This window comes from Natator depressus, chromosome 16 (assembly GCF_965152275.1).
Source record: "Natator depressus isolate rNatDep1 chromosome 16, rNatDep2.hap1, whole genome shotgun sequence".
NCBI classification, from domain to species: Eukaryota; Metazoa; Chordata; order Testudines; family Cheloniidae; genus Natator; species Natator depressus.
The window spans coordinates 1,374,191-1,393,742 of record NC_134249.1 but is presented as its reverse complement, the minus strand read 5'-3'; the positions used below and the strand labels follow the sequence as shown (position 1 = coordinate 1,393,742).

Genomic DNA, 19,552 nt, shown 5'->3' with positions numbered 1-19,552 from the left:
TTCCTTCTGGGGCACCTGGCATTGGCCACTGTCAGAAGGCAGGATATTGGCCTAGCTGGAGCTTTGGTCTGACCCCGTATGGCTGTTCTTATGTTATGTTCTTATTTCCTTGTCTGTAATGAGCTGGGTGCACTGGTGGCATTATCGACATTGTGACTAGCTGATGGGTTTGAGTGGATTTTTATGGGGTTTTGTAACTAGCACTTTGCTGATTTTTCACATGAGGAGAAACATGTGAATGAACATTGCAGAGGAAATCCAGTGTTATAGCTGTTATGCTGCATGATGTTAATGGCACAGCTTTGATCTGCAGGCAATCACATACCACACTGAAATGGATGAGTGTGCTAGCCATCCTTACTTCAGGCTAAATGGAAGAAGCAATTAAGCTCATTTATGGCATAGAAAAGCTGAAATAATGGAAGCCACCACCCAAGGTCCTGGGCCATATAGAAGGCCTGAGCAAGAACTAGGGGCAAATAAGAGGAGTTTCTTTGGGGACTGATTTAAAATGCAGGGGTGGAACACTGATTGGTTGTGACTGTGAGGGTCAGAGGCAGAAAGTGGCCAGAAATCCCAGAGAAGCAGCCATGTGGATAGCCCAGAGCAGGAGCAGAGACAGAGCTTCTGGGGCTACAGGGCTGTCTGCAGAAGCAGGCTCGGAACTGTCAACAAGGAGACTGCCTGCTGCTGTTTGTTCCTGGTGTGTTCAGGAAAGCAGCGCTATGCGTGTGTGCTTTCTAAATAAGCAGAATTGCCCAAAGCAATACCTGACTCTACCATAAATTCGCGCCCCCCACCCCACCCCTCCGCCCCAACATTTGCTAACATATTGGGCCAAGGGGAGGCAGCACACAGGGCCTAAAATGTAGAGTGTAGGCAGCTGTTTGCTAATGTTGATCTGCATGTTTGGACCTATATTATGTCATATCCTTCCCCCCTCCCTGTAAAGTTCATTCATATGTTTCTCCTAAGGACAAAGTTAGTTATAAAAAAACATTAAAAACTAGCAGAATCAGCTAATTCTTCACTTAAAGCCTCTGTGAAATCTGTCACTTGTGTAACACAACCAGAAACAGGCGTTGCACACTTTGCTCTTGTGTCACATGCACAGCTGGCTCCTGTCAGGCATGGGCAGGTATGAAGGTTGAACGGTTCAGAGGGGTCTTTGTAGGTAAATTCTGCAGCTCTGGATGGCTGCATGTCTTTAACAAGTGCAGTTTCACTGTCTAGTTCTGCTAAAAGAAAAGGAGGACTTGTGGCACCTTAGAGACTAACCAATTTATTTGAGCATAAGCTTTCGTGGGCTAAAGCCCACTTCATCATATATAGCTCACGAAAGCTTATGCTCAAATAAATTGGTTAGTCTCTAAGGTGCCACAAGTCCTCCTTTTCTTTTAGCAGATACAGACTAACACGGCTGCTGCTCTGAAACCTGTAGTTCTGCTAACAGGCCAGTAAGTGCACTGCACCCTCTTTGCCGAGTCAAGGCACTTTGACACTGCAGGGACTTACTCCAGCACTGCCTCAGCTGTACCGGCTGTGCTGAGCTTGGGGAAGACGAGGCAGCCCTTGCGGGGTCTGGCTGGGGGGCTAGTGGCTAGCGGGCACGGTTGGCCATGCTGGGTTATTGTATGGGAGAAGAGTTGGCGATAGAATGCATGCTGGATTGCTCCCCCTCCTAGCACACGTGTAAATGACAACACCCAGGTGAATCAGCCCCTTGCTGAAGTGACCCATCCTTCTTGCCAAGGAGGCCAGCATCGCCTGACCCTCTGTTCCAACCTACCTAGATTCTTCAGCCGGGCCCCGCCCTGCAGTAGCTCAGCACACCTAGGCTCTCTTCCCAGCTGCCGAGCCCACTACATGGTTTTATTTTGATACCTGTTATGCCATCGGCTCCTATTCAGAGACTAGAAGGCATCCCCTGCACTCCCCCCCACCTGCTGCGCTTTGGCACTTGCTCAACCGATGCCGTTGGGGTCTCTGTGCTGGACAGACACCTGAGCAGCTGGAGAGGGCTTTGGTGGCTCCTGGCTCACCCAGCTTTCCCTGTGAGAGAAGGAGATCAGTACCACCCCCTTGCGCTCCTGAGAGAGCCAGGACAGCTGGCTGACCCAGCCCTGCGACTGGGATATCAGGCTCCATCAAGTCTGGCTTCAGCTCTCGGTTCAATTGCGGCTAATAATGACTAAGGAAAGGCCATGGTTCTTTCACTGCTTGACAGAGCAGGTTGGGCTCGGCTTTTCCTTAGGTGTGGTAGCTTCCTGTAACAATGGGGGCCCGGGAGCGTGTGCCACTGGGCCTGGCACCATAGCAGCCCAAATCCTGGGCCGTGCCACTTGTTAGCTTATCTGAAGGGTGCTGAGCATGCCTGCACCACCCTGGGGAGCTCTGAGTTTCCAGGGCTGCCTCTGTCTCCTTTGTGTCCCAGTGAGCTGGCTGTGTGTATGCAGAGCTGGAGTTGCTATGTGAGGAGGGAGGGACTGAACTGACCCTGGCTTAGCAAAAGTTAGAGCTCAATGTCAGTTACTAAGCGAAGGAACTCACAACAGGCTGGCTATGCAGCAGGAGCAGTGCTGGCCGACCGGCGGGGCAGAGGAGGGAGTCCAAGCCTAGGGTCTCAGCCCAGGCCATGCAGCAACAAGCATTGAGATGGGCTGAGAAGCAGGAAAAGCTTCACTCACTGCTGGCGGCTCTGGTAAAACTTACTCAACTCTGCTCCCCTGGCAAGTGCCCCTCGGGTTAAACAGCTCCGGGCTGCTGGGACTGTGGATAGACTCTGGCTATGGACTGGGGTCCCAGCCCTCCCAACCAGACAGAGCTGCAGACCCCTCAGCAGTCCATCCCCGAGTGTCCCATCTGCTACGGCCCCTACGACAACATCTTCCAGAGGCCCCTGCTCCTCCCTTGCGCTCACACCTTCTGCCTGGAATGCCTGTCGAGGATCTGCGTCTTCGTGAAACAAGCCCAGACCTTCCCCTGCCCTCTCTGCAGAGCCCAAGTGCCTGTCCCCGACGGAGGGATCCCCAAACTCCCGCCCAATATGGACATCGTGACCCAGTTCCCTCCATGGCTGCAGACCCTGCAGGAGGTCTGGCTAGATGGACACAGACTGTGCTGGATCAAACAGCCGTCCTTGCCCTGTCAAGTGAGAGCCGGTGAAGAAGCCCCCGAGATGCTGGTTACAGTGGAGTTATTATACAACCCAGCCCCTCGGGACATCAGTGGAAGAGATCTGATAGATATCCACCATGCCTCCCACCTGTCCATGTGCAGGGGGCTATGCCAGCTCCTGTGGGACCGTCGCCTGGCTGTGTTCTGGATCGCTATCCTGCTACTGGTATTGATCGTTTTACCCATCATTCTTATACCTGATTCCCACATGACCAGGACTCCGGAAGGTCAACGCCAGGGGGGGCCTTTCCGACAGCCGATGCCCCAAGCAGCAGGTCACAGCGCTTCTAGCAACTTGCCATCCTCTGCCTGTGTGTAACACAGTGCACCTACTGCTTTCCTTTGCCTGCCCAGGAGAGCCGGAGGGGTCCCACAAGTGGCCCAGTGGATAGCTTGGTGCTGGGGAGCTGCTGGGGCTGGACCATAGCTATTGCCCCAGCCTTGAGAGGCCTGGCTGCAGCTGTTATGTTGTGCTGAAGGACTCTGCTCAGGCCCAGCTTGGAAAGGTTTCCAAGGCCCAAGGACCAAATTCAGGATGAAGTGAGCTGTAGCTCAAGAAAGCTTATGCTTAAATAAATTTGTTAGTCTCTAAGGTGCCACAAGTCCTCCTTTTCTTTTTATAAATCAGCCTGATTCTAACGAAGCCAGAGGAGTTGCACTTGCTTATGCTGGGGCTGAGCTTGGCTCCCAATGTGTTTCTGTACTGTGATAACTGTAACCCCTTTGCCTTGGTACATACAGATCAGCCCATCAGCTCAGGATGAGAGCAGGGACAGAGTCCAGCCTCCTGGGCTCAGAATGTGCCTGCTGGTCCATTCTGAGCGGACGGGAGGAGACACAGCCCAGGGACGTTTAACATTGAGCGACGGAATGGAGAGGTAAACACACTCGGCATGAAGTGCCCTTTGCAGCGGCCAAATGCAACAGATGCAGATTGTCACTGGAGGGCACAGAGGGTGATGCCACCCACCTGCCCGGTCCCTGAGCCTGCCCTTGCCGCATGACCAGAAGCTGCAACAACTTGCTCCTGAAATGCCAGATGAGAGGACATGCAGCATGGTGACTTTCCATGCCAGGGGTGGAGGTTATGCAGCAGATGCCAACCTCTCCTCCCTCCAACAGATGCAATAACTTCTTCTATTTGCCTGAGGCAGCCAGCGCCAAGCAAGACAGAGGGGCAGATGCAGGTGGGAGCTCCTGGAAGATAGCTACAGTAGAGAGGGTAAAAGGCAGATGACATGTGCATGGCTAAAGTAGAGGCCTGGGAGTCCTGAGTTCTGGTTTTGGCTCTTCCATAGGCTGCCTGTGTGAACTGGGGCAACTCACTGCTGCTGCCTGCCTCAGTTTCTCCATCTGTAAGATGGGACAATTACACTTGCTTCCTTGTGGGATATGAGGGTTCATTAATGGTTCAATGGTACTGGTCCATTATTAGATGGAAATGGTAGAATTCTCAATGATAATACAGAAAATGCAGAAGTAGTCAATAAATATTTTTATTCTGTATCTGAGGGAAATGATGACGTAGGCATGTCATATGATGCTGACATTCTTTCCATTCCACTAGGTATTTCTAGAGGGTATTAAACAGCAGCTACTACAATTAGACAGTTTTAAAATCAGCAGATCCAGATACTATTCATCCAACAGTTGGGAAAAAAACTGGCTGAGGAGCTCTCTGGACCATTAATGTTGATTTTCAATACCTCTTGAAACACTGGTTTTAGAAGACTGGAGGGAAGCGAATGTTGTGCCCATATTTTAAAAGGGTAAATGGTAATTATAGCTCTATCAGTGTGATATTGATCCCCGGCAAAACTAATGGAGCGGCTGATACAGGACTCGATTAATCAAGGTGGGTTTATGGAAAATAGACACCAGCACACTAAATTGGTACTGTTTTTGGCTGAGCTTACAAGTGTCGTTGCTAAAGGTAATCGTTTTGATGTAATATTCTTAGACATCTCAAAGGCATTTGACTGGGTACTGCACAACATTTTAATTAAAAAACTAGAATATAAAATTAGCTTTGCACAAATTACATGAATTAAAAACTGGCAAAATGTAATGGTGAATGGGGAAGCATCATGAAACAGGTGTGTTTCCAGTGGGGCCCCGCAGGGATCAATTCTTTGCCCTAGGCTATTTAATGTTTTTATCAATGATCTGGAAGTCATCACTGGTAAAGTTTGCAGATGACACAGAAACGGGGGGGACTAATGCGGAGGGCAGGTCACTGATTCAGAGCACTCTTGAGTGCTTGGCAAACTGGCCGCAAGTGAACAATTTGCATTTTTAATATGGCTAAATGTGATGTTTCTGTGAGCTTTACACCCAGGCAGAGCCCGACTTCTGCTCACAGCCTGGCTTTTGCTAACTTTGCTTTATAGTAGCGGGCTTGGCCACTACTTTAGCTCAGGCCTCAGGCCTCCTACTGGGCCTCTGAGACAAGGCCTCCTGTCTTAGGCTAGAAATAAATGTAGGCCATATGGGTGACTCTACCCTGGGAAGCAGTGTCTCTGAAAAAAGATTTGGGGATTGTGGTGAATACTCAGCTGAACATGAGCTGCTCGTGCCACACTGAGGCCAAAAGGGCTAATGCGATCCTGAGATGCATAAACGGGAATCTTGAGTAGGAGTAGAGAGGTTATTTTATTTTTGTATTTGGCACTGGTGAGACGGCTGCTGGAATATTGTGTCCTGGTGCCCACAATTCAGGAAGGATGTTGATCGATTGGGGAGGGTTCAGATAAGAGCTAAGAGAATGATGAAAGGATTAGACAACCTGCCTTACAGTGATAGAATCCTGGAGCTCCATCTATTTAGCTTAACAAAGAGAAGGTTAAGGGATGACTTGATCACAGTCTGTAAGTACCTACACGGGGAACAAATATAAGAACGTCCATAACAGGGCAGCCCAAAGGTCCATCTAGCCCAGTGATCACCAACCGGTAGATCGCGATCGACTTGTCAATTGTGGAGCCTCTGACAGTCAGTCTCAGTCACTGTCGGAGGCTCCACGATTAACCAGTCGATCACGATAGGGTTGCCAACTCTCCTGCAGCTAACAGTCCGGAGGTGCAGCGGGCTAAGGCAGGCTCCCTGCCTGCCCTGGCCCTGTGCTGCTCCCAGAAGCGGCTGCCATGTCCAGCAGCGGCTCTGGGTGGTGGAGTGGGAGGGGCAGGAGATCTCCCCGCGCTGCCCTTGCCTGCAGGCACCGCCTCCGCAGCTCCCATTGGCCAGGAACAGGGAACTGTGGCCAATGGGAGCTGTGGGGGCAGTACCTGCAGGCAAGGGCAGCATGCGGTGCCACCTGCCCCTCTTCCCACCCCCACCCCCCCCGAGCTGCTGCTGGACATGCCGGCCACTTCTGGAAGTGGCACGGGGTCAGGGCAGGCAGGGAGCCTGCCTTAGCCCCACTACATTGCCACCCGGGAGCCGCCTGAGGTAAGCAACACTGGCCGGAGCCCGCACCCCAAACTTGTCCCGTGTGACCAAGGGTCGAGGTGGATTCTCCATCACTGACAATTTTTAACTCAAGACTGGCTGTTTTTCTAAAAGCTCTGCTCCAGGGGTTATTTTGGGGGCAGGTCTCTGGCCTGAGTCACACAGGGGATCAACCCAGATGGTCACATTGGTCCCTTCTGGCCTTGGAATCTAGGAATGTCTGTGACGTACTCTGAGGTCCCTGGGTTGGCGGCCCCACAATGAGGCAGCAGAGTTTCAGGAGGAGGCGAACTGTGTGGGACTCTGATTTATGTGGGATGTGTTTTCCTTTGGTGCAGCGTCTCTAACCAGTGCAGCAGCTCTCCCCAGCAATGGCCTGGCTGCCTGGTCCCACTGTTCACCCTCCAGAGCAGGGTGGAATACCATCTGGGGTCGAGACGGCCTGGCTGCGGTCAGGGAGGCACTGGCACGCATAGGGTTTTTGCCCCCATCCCAGCAGCAGCAGCATTCACCCCTTTGCATAGGGAACCTGCAGCTGTGTGGGACCTTGTGGAAGAGGGAGAGGTATCAGCTTCTGCTCATGGGGGCAGACAGGGGAGACTCAGGGAGCTGAGCAAACATGGTGAGGTCAAGGGTCACTGATTCTTAGCCAGAATTTCACCTGTTCCTCTTCCCTGTCTGCAGCCATGGAGAGTCCGTGGCCCCACTACTGGGCCCCTCACCTTTTCCTTTGGGGCCATCTGGGTCTGAACCAGTCCTGCCCTAGCACCTCTCTACCACACCCAGCCCTGAAAGGGTCAATTCTGTGCAGCTCCCTGCTCCCACCAGCTCAGCCAGGAGGAACTGAGTCAAGAGCTGGATTGGGAGACCCTCAGGCCAGCACAAAGTGCCCCCACTCTGGATCACAGAATTGCACCGAGAACCCCTCCCGCCCTTTACTGTATTTGGAGCCAGGGAACCATTGCCCAAGCAGATCTTGAAACCTCAGAGCTTTGTGACCAACAACAGGTCAATGGGAACTGAGGCTTAGGCATGGCTCCCATGCCTGACCTGAGATCTATACACACAGGGGTGCTGTGCCTCAGTGGGCAGAAGCCAGAGAGGAGGCAGTGTGGCCTAGTGGATGAGGCACTGGACTAGGACTCAGGCGACCTGCATTCTAGTCTTGGCTCTGGCCTGCTGGGTGACCTTGAGCAAGTCACCTACATGCAAACGGGAGTCTGAGTGGGGGTTTGTGGGAGGGAGCTGTAATATAATTATTATGGTTAGGAAGTGCCGCATCACCAGTGTCAACACTGCGCCTGTCTCCTCCACCTGTGACCAGACAGAGGGCTTGTCTACACTAGGCAGCGATTGATCCAGGGGATGTCGATTTATCGTGTCTAGTATAGACGCGATAAATCGACCGCTGAGCATTCTCCTGTCAACTCCGGTACTCCACCAGAATGAGGAGCACAAGCGGAGTCGACAGGAGAGGGTCAGCTGTTGACTTACCGCAGTGAAGACACCGCGGTAAATAGATCTAAGTACGTCAACTTCGGCTACGCTATTCACGTAGCTGAAGTTGTGTATCTAGATCGACCCCGCGTGGTAGTGTAGACAAGCCCAGAGAACCTGACCATGGAGGCCTCTACCCAGATCCAGGTGTGGATTTGCAAAGACTGTGGCCTACATCTCCCACTCTCAGAAAGCCAGGCTGGGGAGACGATCCAGTGTGAAAAGGTGCCTGCTGGTGGAATTTCTGAGGAAGCAGCTGGGAGAGCTACAGGAGGAGGTGACTTAGGCTGAAGAGCATCTGTGCCCATGAGGAATTCATTGAGAGTATTCATATGGAGACATCCAAGGCTGAGGAAGGTATCCACCTAGAGAGGAAGGCTATCACACCACTGGGGCAGGAGGATATGGCTCTGTCACAGGGAGGACACTGGCCTCTGGTTACTTCTGGCAGCAGGCCATGCTCAACTCCTACTCCCAACCCATCCACCACAGTGATAAATCATAGAATAGAATATCAGGGTTGGAAGGGACCTCAGGAGGTCATCTAGTCCAACCCCCTGCTCAAAGCAGGACCAATCCCCGACTAAATCATCCCAGCAATGGCTTTGTCAAGCCTGACCTTAAAAACCTCTAAGGAAGGAGATTCCACCACTTCCCTAGGTAACCCATTCCAGTGCTTCACCTAGTGTGAAGTTTTTCCTAATATCCAACCGAAACCTCCCCACTGCAACTTGAGATCATTACTCCTTGTTCTGTCATCTGCTACCACTGAGAACAGTCTAGATCCATCCTCTTTGGAACCCCCTTCAGGTAGTTGAAAGCAGCTATCAAATCCCCCCTCATTCTTCTCTTCCACAGACTAAACAATCCCAGTTCCCTCAGCCTCGCCTCATAAGTCATGTGTTCCAGTCCCCTAATCATTTTTGTTGCCCTCCGCTGGACTCTTTCCAATTTTTCCACATCCTTCTAGTAGTGTGGGGCCCAAAACTGGACACAGTACTCCAGATGAGGCCTCACAAATGTCCAATAGAGGGGAATGATCACGTCCCTCGATCTGCTGGCAATGTCCCTACTTATACAGCCCAGAATGCTATTGGCCTTCTTGGCAACAAGGGCACACTGTTGACTCATATCCAGCTTCTCATCCACTGTAACCCCTAGGTCCTTTTCTGCAGAACTGCTGCCAAGCCATTCGGTCCCTAGTCTGTAGCGGTGCATGGGATTCTTCCGTCCTAAGTGCAGGACTCTGCACTTGTCCTTGTTGAACCTCATCAGATTTCTTTTGGCCCAATCCTCTAATTTGTCTAGGGCCCTCTGTATCCTATCTCCCTCTCCTCCCAGTTTAGTGTCATCTGCAAACTTGCTGAGGGTGCAATCCACACCATCCTCCAGATCATTTATGAAGATATTGAACAAAACCGGCCCGAGGACAGACCCTTTCTTTTCCCAACACCCTCGTGAGAGGATGGTGTACTACTGTCCCCATTATACAGGTGGGGCACTGAGGCCCATGAGATTAAGGCCAAAAGTATCCACTAACTTTGGGTGTCCAATCTGTGATGCCTCGGACCTGGTTTTTGAGAGTACTCAGCATTCTATAGCACTTTCTATTTGCACAGCACAGCTCCCATTGACTTTAGTTGCAGCTGTGAGTGCTCAGCACTTCTGCAAAGCAGGTCCCAGGTCTCACATCAGGCCCCCAGAAAATGAGGAACACACAATTGGTGAGCACTTGTGAAAAGTCTTGGCTAAGTGACGTGACCAGCATAACACAGGAAATCTGTGTCAGAGAGGGGGAGGACCCAGTTCTCCAGGGCAGCATTCAACTGCCATCACCATGGCACCCTCCTTTCTCTTCCTGCAGTCTGTCTGCCTCGTTCATGATGTGCCTTCCAGGGAGGTAATGGTCAGCACTCAGGGCTTGGAACACCAGGCCTTCGGTAGGGCCCCAAGATTCATAGATATTTAGGTCAGAAGGGACCATTATGATCATCTAGTCTGACCTCCTGCACAACACAGGCCACAGAATTTCACCCACCACTCCTGCAAAAAATCTCTCACCTATGTCTGAGCTATTGAAGTCCTCAAATCGTGGTTTAAAGACTTCAAGGAGCAGAGAATCCTCCAGCAAGTGACCTGCTATGCTGCCCTGGCAATGAGCAATGAGGAATCACCCCCAAAAGTGAGGAGGAGAAGCCATGTACCCCCAAGGCTGGGAAGATCGCAGCCACCACTCCCAGGAGGAAACGCAGGATAGTGGTGGTTGGTGATTCCTTTCTGAAGAGGACAGAAGCACCCATCTGTCACCCTGACGTGGCATCCCAGGAGACGTGCTGCCTGCCAGTGGCCTGTATTTAGAAGTTATGGAGGGATTGTTGAGGATCATGCTACTCATCCATGCAGGCACTAATGATACTGCGAGGTACTGAGCAAATCAGAAGTGACTATAGGGTTCTGGGAGGGAGGATGAAGGAGTTGGGAGGTGGTGTTCTCTTTGATCCTTATGGTCAAGGGTAGGGGCCTGGGCAGAGACAGACACCCTTGTGGTGAATGCACAGCTGGGCAGATGGTATCGCCGGGAGGGCTTCGGCTTCATTGACCATGGATGATGTTCTGGAAAGGACTGCTGAACAGAGACAGGGTCCACCTATAAGGCCTCAACTGGCGTATAGTGTCCAGTTCTGGGTGCTACATTTCAGGAAAGATGTGGACAAATTGGAGAAAGTCCAGAAAAGAGCAACAAAAATTATTAAAGAAAACATGACCTATGAGGGAAGATTGAAAAAATTGGATTTGTTTAGTCTGGAAAGAAAGACTGAGGGGGGACGTGATAACAGTTTTCAAGTACATAAGAGGTTGTTACAAAGAGGGAGAAAAAAATGTTCTCATTAACCTCTGAGGACAGCACAAGAAGCAATGGGCTTAAACTGCAGCAAGGGAAGTTTTGGTTGGACTTCTTTCTCCAGCCTTCTGTGGAGAAAGAAGTGGTTCGGGACTATTTAGAAAAGCTGGACGAGCACAAGTCCATGGGGCCGGATGTGCTGCATCCGAGAGCGCTAAAGGAGTTGGCGGATGTGATTGCAGAGCCATTGGCCATTATCTTTGAAAACTCATGGCGATCAGGGTAAGTCCCAGACGACTGGAAAAAGGCTAATGTAGTGCCCATCTTTAAAAAAGGGAAGAAGGAGGATCTGGGGACTACTAGGCCAGTCAGCGTTACCTCAGTCCCTGGAAAAATCATGGAGCAGGTCCTCAAGGAATCAATTCTGAAGCACTTAGAGGAGAGGAAAGTGATCAGGAACAGTCAGCATGGATTCACCAAGGGCAAGTCATGCCTGACTAATCTAATTGCCTTCTATGACGAGATAACTGGCTCTGTGGATGAGGGGAAAGCAGTGGACGTGTTGTTCCTTGACTTCAGCAAAGCTTTTGATACGGTCTCCCACAGTATTCTTGCCAGCAAGTTGAAGAAGTATGGGCTGGATGAATGGACTATAAGGTGGATAGAAAGCTGGCTAGATCGTTGGGCTCAACGGGTAGTGATCAATGGCTCCATGTCTAATTGGCAGCCGGTATCAAGCGGAGTGCCCCAAGGGTCGGTCCTCGGGCCAGTTTTGTTCAATATCTTCATTAATGATCTGGAGGATGGTGTGGACTGCACCCTCAGCAAGTTTGCAGATGACACTAAACTGGGAGGAGTGTTAGATATGCTGGAGGGTAGGGATAGGATACAGAGGGACGTAGACAAATTAGAGAATTGGGCCAAAAGAAATCTGATGAGGTTCAACAAGGACAAGTGCAGAGTCCTGCACTTAGGACGGAAGAATCCCATGCACCGCTACAGACTAGGGACCGAATGGCTAGGCAGCAGTTCTGCAGAAAAGGACCTAGGGGTTACAGTGGACGAGAAGCTGGATATGAGTCAACAGTGTGCCCTTGTTGCCAAGAAGGCTAACTGCATTTTGGGCTGTATAAATAGGGGCATTGCCAGCAGATGGAGGGACGTGATCGTTCCCCTCTATTCGACATTGGTGAGGTCTCATCTGGAGTACTGTGTCCAGTTTTGGGCCCCACACTACAAGAAGGATGTGGAAAAATTTGAAAGCGTCCAGCGGAGGGCAACAAAAATGATTAGGGGACTGGAACACATGACTTATGAGGCGAGGCTGAGGGAACTGGGATTGTTTAGTCTGCGGAAGAGAAGAATGAGGGGGGATTTGATAGCTGCTTTCAACTACCTGAAAGGGGGTTCCAAAGAGGATGGATCTAGACTGTTCTCAGTGGTAGCAGATGACAGAACAAGGAGTAATGATCTCAAGTTGCAGTGGGGAGGTTTCGGTTGGATATTAGGAAAAACTTTCTCACTAGGAGGGTGGTAAAGCACTGGAATGGGTTACCTAGGGAGGTGGTGGAATCTCCTTCCTTAGAGGTTTTTAAGGTCAGGCTTGACAAAACCCTGGCTGGGATGATTTAGCTGGGGATTGGTCCTGCTTTGAGCAGGGGGTTGGACTAGATGACCTCCTGAGGTCCCTTCCACCCCTGATATTCTATGATTCTATGATTAGGAAAAAATTCCTGTCAGGGTAGTTAAGCATGGGAACAAATTTCCTCGGGAGGTTGTGGAATGTCCATCATTGGAGGTTTTTAAGAACAGGCTAGACAAACACCTGTCAGGAATCGTCTTACTTATTACTTAGACCTGCCTTGAGTGCAGGGGACTGGACTAGATGACCTTCTGAGGTCCTTTCCAGGCCTACACTTCTATGATCGTATGCTTGTGCCTCGGTTTCCGCAGCAGACACAATGGGCTAAGACTGACTTCCTTTGTAAAGCACTACGAGATCTACTGACAACAAGCACTGGAGATGAGCTAGGTCGGCTGCTGATGATTGTTGTTTGTCATCTGTATTATCATAGTGCCAGGAGGTACAGGCAGGTGATTGCCCTTAGAAAGGCAGCACTTGTCACCAGGAACCCTCCCATGGCTGCCAAGATACAGCTCTGATTCGAAGTAGAGGGAGTAAACTGGTTAATCACCAGGGCTGAATGGGCTGAATAGCATGTGGGAGTGTAGTTGGGTAATATGGACCCCAGAGACGAGCAGCCAGGGCACGTGGGGCACTGAACAGCGTGTGGGACTGCTTTGGAACTAGTGACCAGAGGTTCCAATGGCACTTGGAGGAGCTTGTGGCTGCAGGTCCCTGCTGGGAGGCTCAGGGGGAGCCACGTCCATGGATTGCAAGGGGTCAGGGCTGAAAGAAAGAACCTGATGCTACTTGGTGCCATGGGAACTCCCACAGGCAGCTGTTGGGGGCAGAGGCAGGGCCAGCAGCCGCAGGGCAGGGAGCAGCAGGAGAAGGTTGGTGGCAGAGGTTCAACAGCGGGGCAGCAATTCCCAAAGAGAGCCTGTCACATCACACCCAGCAGCCTGGGCCATTCAGGCAGTGGCTAGCGAGGCACTAGCCCAATCTTGCCTGCGGGGTGGAGGCTGAGCCCCAGTGCTAGGAAGCCAGAGGGGGATGGGCTGTCAAAGGCCATGTGCTCACCTCAGCAGACTGCTCAGCCGCTCCCCCGGGAAATCATGCCAGCGACTCCATTGCCTAAACCAGGATTTCAGAGCCTGACTTGAGGCCCCCATTTCTGATAGTCCTGGCCAGGCTTTAGCCAACAGCAGCAAGGCCAGGAAGCCCCTTGCATGTGCACAGAGCCCCTGGCAGACTCAGGGACGGAGGGGCAGACCGTGTTCAGTGTCTCGGCTACAGCTTTCTCTGGGGTCATTGGGGACGTGCACTCTGGCCCCTTCCCCGAAGTGCCTGCATGCTGGACGGTGGAGGAGATGGCCGCCATGGCAATGGCCTCACCCTGGCTCCTCAGCGTGGACAGCACCACTGCCTGAGGCAATCTGTGCCGCGGGAGCGCAGACTCCAGGGCTGGCTGGCCTTTGTGTGAAGTGGGGGCTCTTAACAGGGCCTGCGTGGGCTCGGCGCCAAACATATTTGTGGGCCCGATGACGGGGTGAATGCACCCTGCTTTGGATGGGAAGGGTTAACTCCTCACTGTGTGTAGAGGAAGCCACGCCCCCACATCCCTACTGGGCATGCTCCAGATGTGGCAGCAGTATAAGAGGGAGCAGCCCGGCCCAGCTGGGCTGACTGCCGGAGCGGGAGGGCACTCTCAGGGCCTGGAGACCAAGGGCAGCTTGAAGAATGGAGTGAACTCACCCTACACTGGACAGGGTCTCTCCACCTCTCCCCCCCAATCACAGCCCCCATGGAGGAAATGGAGCATGGCATGGGAACGTCACTCCCCCAGAGTGAGGGGCCAGCAGGGAGCAATGGGGCATGGCTATGCCCAGCACCTCCCCCAAATGCAGAGCACCCTGCACAACACCACCCTTGCCCACAGTCCCACCACAACCGCCCAGCACCCCCCCCCCAATCCCCACTCCCTAGTGCCCCAACAGAGACAGATCTTTCCTGCCACCTCACAGCCCAGCATCCACCCAGAGACCCACTCCCCACCCCCTGCCTTCCAGCCCTGCTGGGAGGTGACTGTGTCTGCTGGGCTGAGCCAGCAACACAGCCAGTCCCGGGGCCAGGAATCACTCCAACCCCTCAAGAATGGGGTGATCAGCTAGACCAGGGCCTGCCCCGGCCAGGTGCTCTTAAGATGCACTTGCCTGGAGGGGCCAAGCAAGCCCCTCACACTGTCACTCCCCCACCCCACCTGGCTGAGACTGGCCAGGCTTCTGCACCAGTCCCAGGCAGCTCAGCTCCGAGGGGCCGGGCGGGCCCCGACAGGTGGTGGAAAGCAGAGACTGCCCGGAGCCGGAGGCGCGCTGGAGTCCAGCCAGGAGGGAGAGAGGAGTAGGGGGGTGGGGCCAGGGGGCCGAGAGGAGCAAGTGATGGGCAGCAGGGAGCCAGTGGGGTCTGAGAACGCAGTGCAAGCAGAGCAGGCTGGGGCCCCTTCTGACCATGGGTGGGAGCTTTACATAACTCACCATCACAAAACTCCTGTGCACTTTGATTTTTATTGGCTTCTGTGCGGTAACATTCAGTGCAGTGATGGAACAAACAAGGAATCTATAAAACTTCTTCCGTTTGTATTTGCTATGTAAAAAGTGCCAGAAGATCCGCTAAGTAGGTTACAGTAACACACATCCCGCCTTTCAGGTGAGACTAACAGGTAACACGGGGATGCCACACTCCCTGCTACAGTAACATTTATTAGCCTAACAAGAATGGCCACCAGCACAGACACGTAAACTTTACTTTAAAATAATATAGAAAAAGACAGACAAAGTGCAGCACAGTAGTTCCTCGTCCTTGACAAACCAGTGTTAGCGCAGACTGTGGTAGCATGTCTGAAAGGGCATGAAGAGGCCATTTCCATTTTGTGCCTCTTCTACAGAAGTGACACACCAGTGAGGAGGTGTCTCTTGCACCGGAGTCAAAAACACATGATCATTCAGAGCGTGTGGGTGGAGGTCAGGCAAACACATCCCTGGAGGAAAGATACACTCCCGCGCTCTGTGAGAGGCTCACAGAGAGCATAATTCAATGAAGGGGCACACACCAAAACTAAGGATACAATAAAACTGAGCTCAAGAGGCACCAAGCACCAGCAGCTCGTCTAATGTCAGTGTCACATTCAGGATCGGGATCATAAGAACACATTGTCTGATCCTGCCAGCTCCTGGTCTATAGCCAGCTCACTCAAAGTGCACATCTTTGCTGGATGCTGGTGCAGGAAGAGCTAAAGCAATGGGAAAGGGCTGAAATTCAGCAAAACAACATTGTGGTCTAATGCATGAAGGAGACAGGGAGCTCAGTGAGCTAAAACACAGGGTGGGGTGTGTGTGTGGGGGAAATGAGCCATGGCAAAGGAAGGTGTTAGTGCCCAGCACAATGCTGTTGCCAAGGCCTCACATACAGTGGTGTAGGAACACTTAGAATAGTGGGGGTGCTGAAAGCTAGCCCCCTTACCCCTGTCTGCTCCTGAGCTGGCAGCCCAGACCTGGGGTTCCTAGTTCCCACACCTAGGCTCACACAGTAGAAGTCAGAGGAAGCTGGAGAGAAAAAGGGTGTGGGTGCCAAGAAAGGGGGATTATGGAACGAGGAGCAGCACCATGGTGGGTGAAAAGGCAAGGGGCAGACTAAGGAGAGGGATTATATCGGGGCAGTTCTCTGGCCCGTGCTATGCAGATCAGACCAGATGATTAGATGGTCCATTCTGGCCTTGGAATCTCTCTAGTTCTGCACGCTGGATGATGGAAAGGAGACCCCTTTCTAGAGCTCAGAGAACAAGGAAAGAGAAAGAAAGGCAGGGCTAAAGGGGCAGTGAGAATAACAGGGTCAGAGGCAGGATGGGAATCTTTTGCCTCAGTGGGTGGGCTAGAGGTCAGATGCAGAGATTTCCCACAAGGTGGGCTAATGGCAGAGGAAACCAGGGTCACATTAGAAAAGGGGATCAAGAATTCAGATGGTTTGAAGACTGATGAAAAGGGAGCACTCTCAGGGTAGGTGAGACTAACCGTCAGCACAGCAACCCCATCCGCATGACCTACATTCTGGGGATGAGTTGGATGGATGGGGATAAGCAAAGCCAAACTCCAAATACAGGTGGGATTGTGGTGACTTGATTATTAAACCCTAGAAGTGGCTGAGAAATGGAGAAGGCAGAAGTAGCCAGCACAGTACCGCAAAGTGCAGCTCTGTCACTGCAGGACAAACCTTGGGCAAGGCGCACTGTCTCTGCACCTTTGCTTCCCCTCTGGCCATGCTAACTACACTCCCCTTCCTCAGCAAAGTGCCCCGAGCAGCACAGCTGGACACACTCAGGGTTAGTACTTGTGTATATAGCCCCTTCATCCAGAGATCACAGCACTTCATCATCCCCACTCTGCAGCCAAGGAAGTGGAGGACAAGGAGGTGCAGTGACTTGTTCAAGGCCATTCAGTGAGTCAGTGACAGCAGGGAACAGACAACTCACTCATCCAGGGCCCAGCTCGGCAAGGTGCTGAGAAACCTCAACAGTCCCTTGCAAGAGGTACTTCTTCCTCACAAGATGGCATCTAAAGCACAGGAGATTAAGAAAGAGAGTGAGATGATGCAGCAGCTCCACCTTAACTAGTCACGTTAGAGAACAAGGGACAACTCTTCTGGGACAGGAACACAAGAACAGTCCTACTGGCTCAGACCAATGATCCATCCAGCCCAATATCCTGTCTTCCGACACTGGCCAATGCCAGGTGCTTCAGAGGGAATGAACAGAACAGGGCAATTATCGAGTGATCCATCCCCTGTCATCCAGTCCCAGCATCTGGCAGGGGCTTAGGAAACCCAGAGCATAGGGTTGCATCTCTGACCATCCTGGCTAATAATGAAAATGGAGGCTAATGGAGACCAGGTGCAAATTTAGGGGATATTTATTTACACAGTAATGAATGTAAAGGGCCAGTAAGAGCAACAGTTATTACAATTTGCCTTTTTAAATGGCCAAATGCTTGTCTAACCTAGACCATAGCCCACAAAGAGCAGAGAAGGGAGGGAAAGGCGGTATTTGTCTGAGCTGACAGTGCTTTCCAAGTCAGGTACTCAGCCTTGCCTTCACTACAGACAGATAGAGCCTGGACTTGGGTTTGCTGATGAATGAGGGGTATCTGGCAGGGCCAGCTTTAGCACTGACATAAGAAGGCAAATCCCATTGCCATCAATACAGGTGTGCCCACTGGGCCAGTACAGTCAGACTTGGTGGTCATCTAAGATGATTTCATATTTATTCAGTCTCATCTCAGCAAGAATTTTTAATGAATCTGTAAACTCAGGGGTTGCACCGTATGATTGGAGAATTGCTAACATAGTTCCTATTTTTAAGAAAGGGGAAAAAAAAAGTGATCCGGGTAACTACAGGCCTGTTATTTTGAAATCCGTAGTATGCAAGGTCTTGGAAAAAATTTTGAAGGAGAAAGTAATTAAGAACATTGAGGTCAATGGTAAATGGGACAAAATACAACATGGTTTTACAAAAGGTAGATCGTGCCAAACCAACCTGATCTCCTTCTTTGAGAAAGTAACAAATTATTTAGACAAAGGAAACGCAGTGGGTCTAATTTACCTCGATTTCAGTAAGGCGTTTGACACTGTGCCACATGGGGAATTATTAGTTAAATTGGAAACAATGGGGATCAATATGAACATTGAAAGGTGGATAAGGAACTGGTTAAAGGGGAGACTACAGCGGGTCATACTGAAAGGTGAACTGTCAGGCTGGAGGGAGGTTACCAGTGGAGTTCCTCAGGGATCGGTTTTGGGACCAATCTTATTTAATCTTTTTATTACTGACCTTGACACAAAAAGTGGGAATGTGATAATAAAGTTTGCGGATGATACAAAACTGGGAGGTATTGCCAATACAGAGAAGGACCGGGATATCATACAGGAAGATCTGGATGACCTTGTAAACTGGAGTAATAGTAATAGGATGAAATTTAATAGTGAGAAGTGTAAGGTCATGCATTTAGGGATTAATAACAAGAATTTCAGTTATAAGCTGGGGACGCAGCAATTAGAAGTAACGGAGGAGGAAAAGGACCTTGGAGTATTGGTTGATCACAGGATGACTATGAGCCGCCAATGTGATCTGGCCGTGAAAAAAGCTAATGCGGTCTTGGGATGCATTAGGTGAGATATTTCCAGTTGAGATAAGGAGGTTTTAGTATCGTTATACAAAGTACTGGTGAGACCTCACCTGGAATACTGTGTGCAGTTCTGGTCTCCTATGTTTAAGAAGGATGAATTCAAAGTGGAACGGGTACAGAGAAGGGCTACTAGGATGATCCGAGGAATGGAAAACCTGTTTTGTGAAAGGAGACTCAAGGAGCTTGGCTTGTTTAGCCTAACCAAAAGATGAGGGGAGATATGATTGCTCTCTATAAATATATCAGAGGGATAAATACCAGAGAGGGAGAGGAATTATTTAAGCTCAGTACCAATGTGGACACAAGAACAAATGGATATAAACTGGTCATCGGGAAGTTTAGACTTGAAATTAGACGAAGGTTTCTAACCATCAGAGGAGTGAAATTTTGGAATAGCCTTCCAAGGGAAGCAGTGGGGGCAAAAGACCTATCTGGCTTTATGATTAAACTCAGTAAGTTTATGGAGGAGATGATATGATGGGATAACATGATTTTGGCAATTAATTAATCTTTAAATATTAATGGTAAATAGGCCCAATGGCCTGTGATGGGATGTTAGATGGGGTAGGATCTGAGTTACTACAGAGAATTCTTTCCTGGGTATCTGGCTGGTGAATCTTGCCCATATGCTCAGGGTTCAGCTGATCGCCATATTTGGGGTCGGGAAGGAATTTTCCTCCAGGGCAGATTGGCAGAGGCCCTGGAGGTTTTTCGCCTTCCTCTGTAGCATGG

General features: G+C 50.9%; 1 pseudogene; it reads left to right on the top strand.

Annotated features, from left to right (window-relative positions):
- The first annotated feature begins 2,533 nt into the window (after nucleotides 1-2,533).
- LOC141999819 (RING finger protein 223-like) lies at nucleotides 2,534-3,468 on the top strand (annotated as a pseudogene).
- The last annotated feature ends 16,084 nt before the right edge of the window (nucleotides 3,469-19,552 follow it).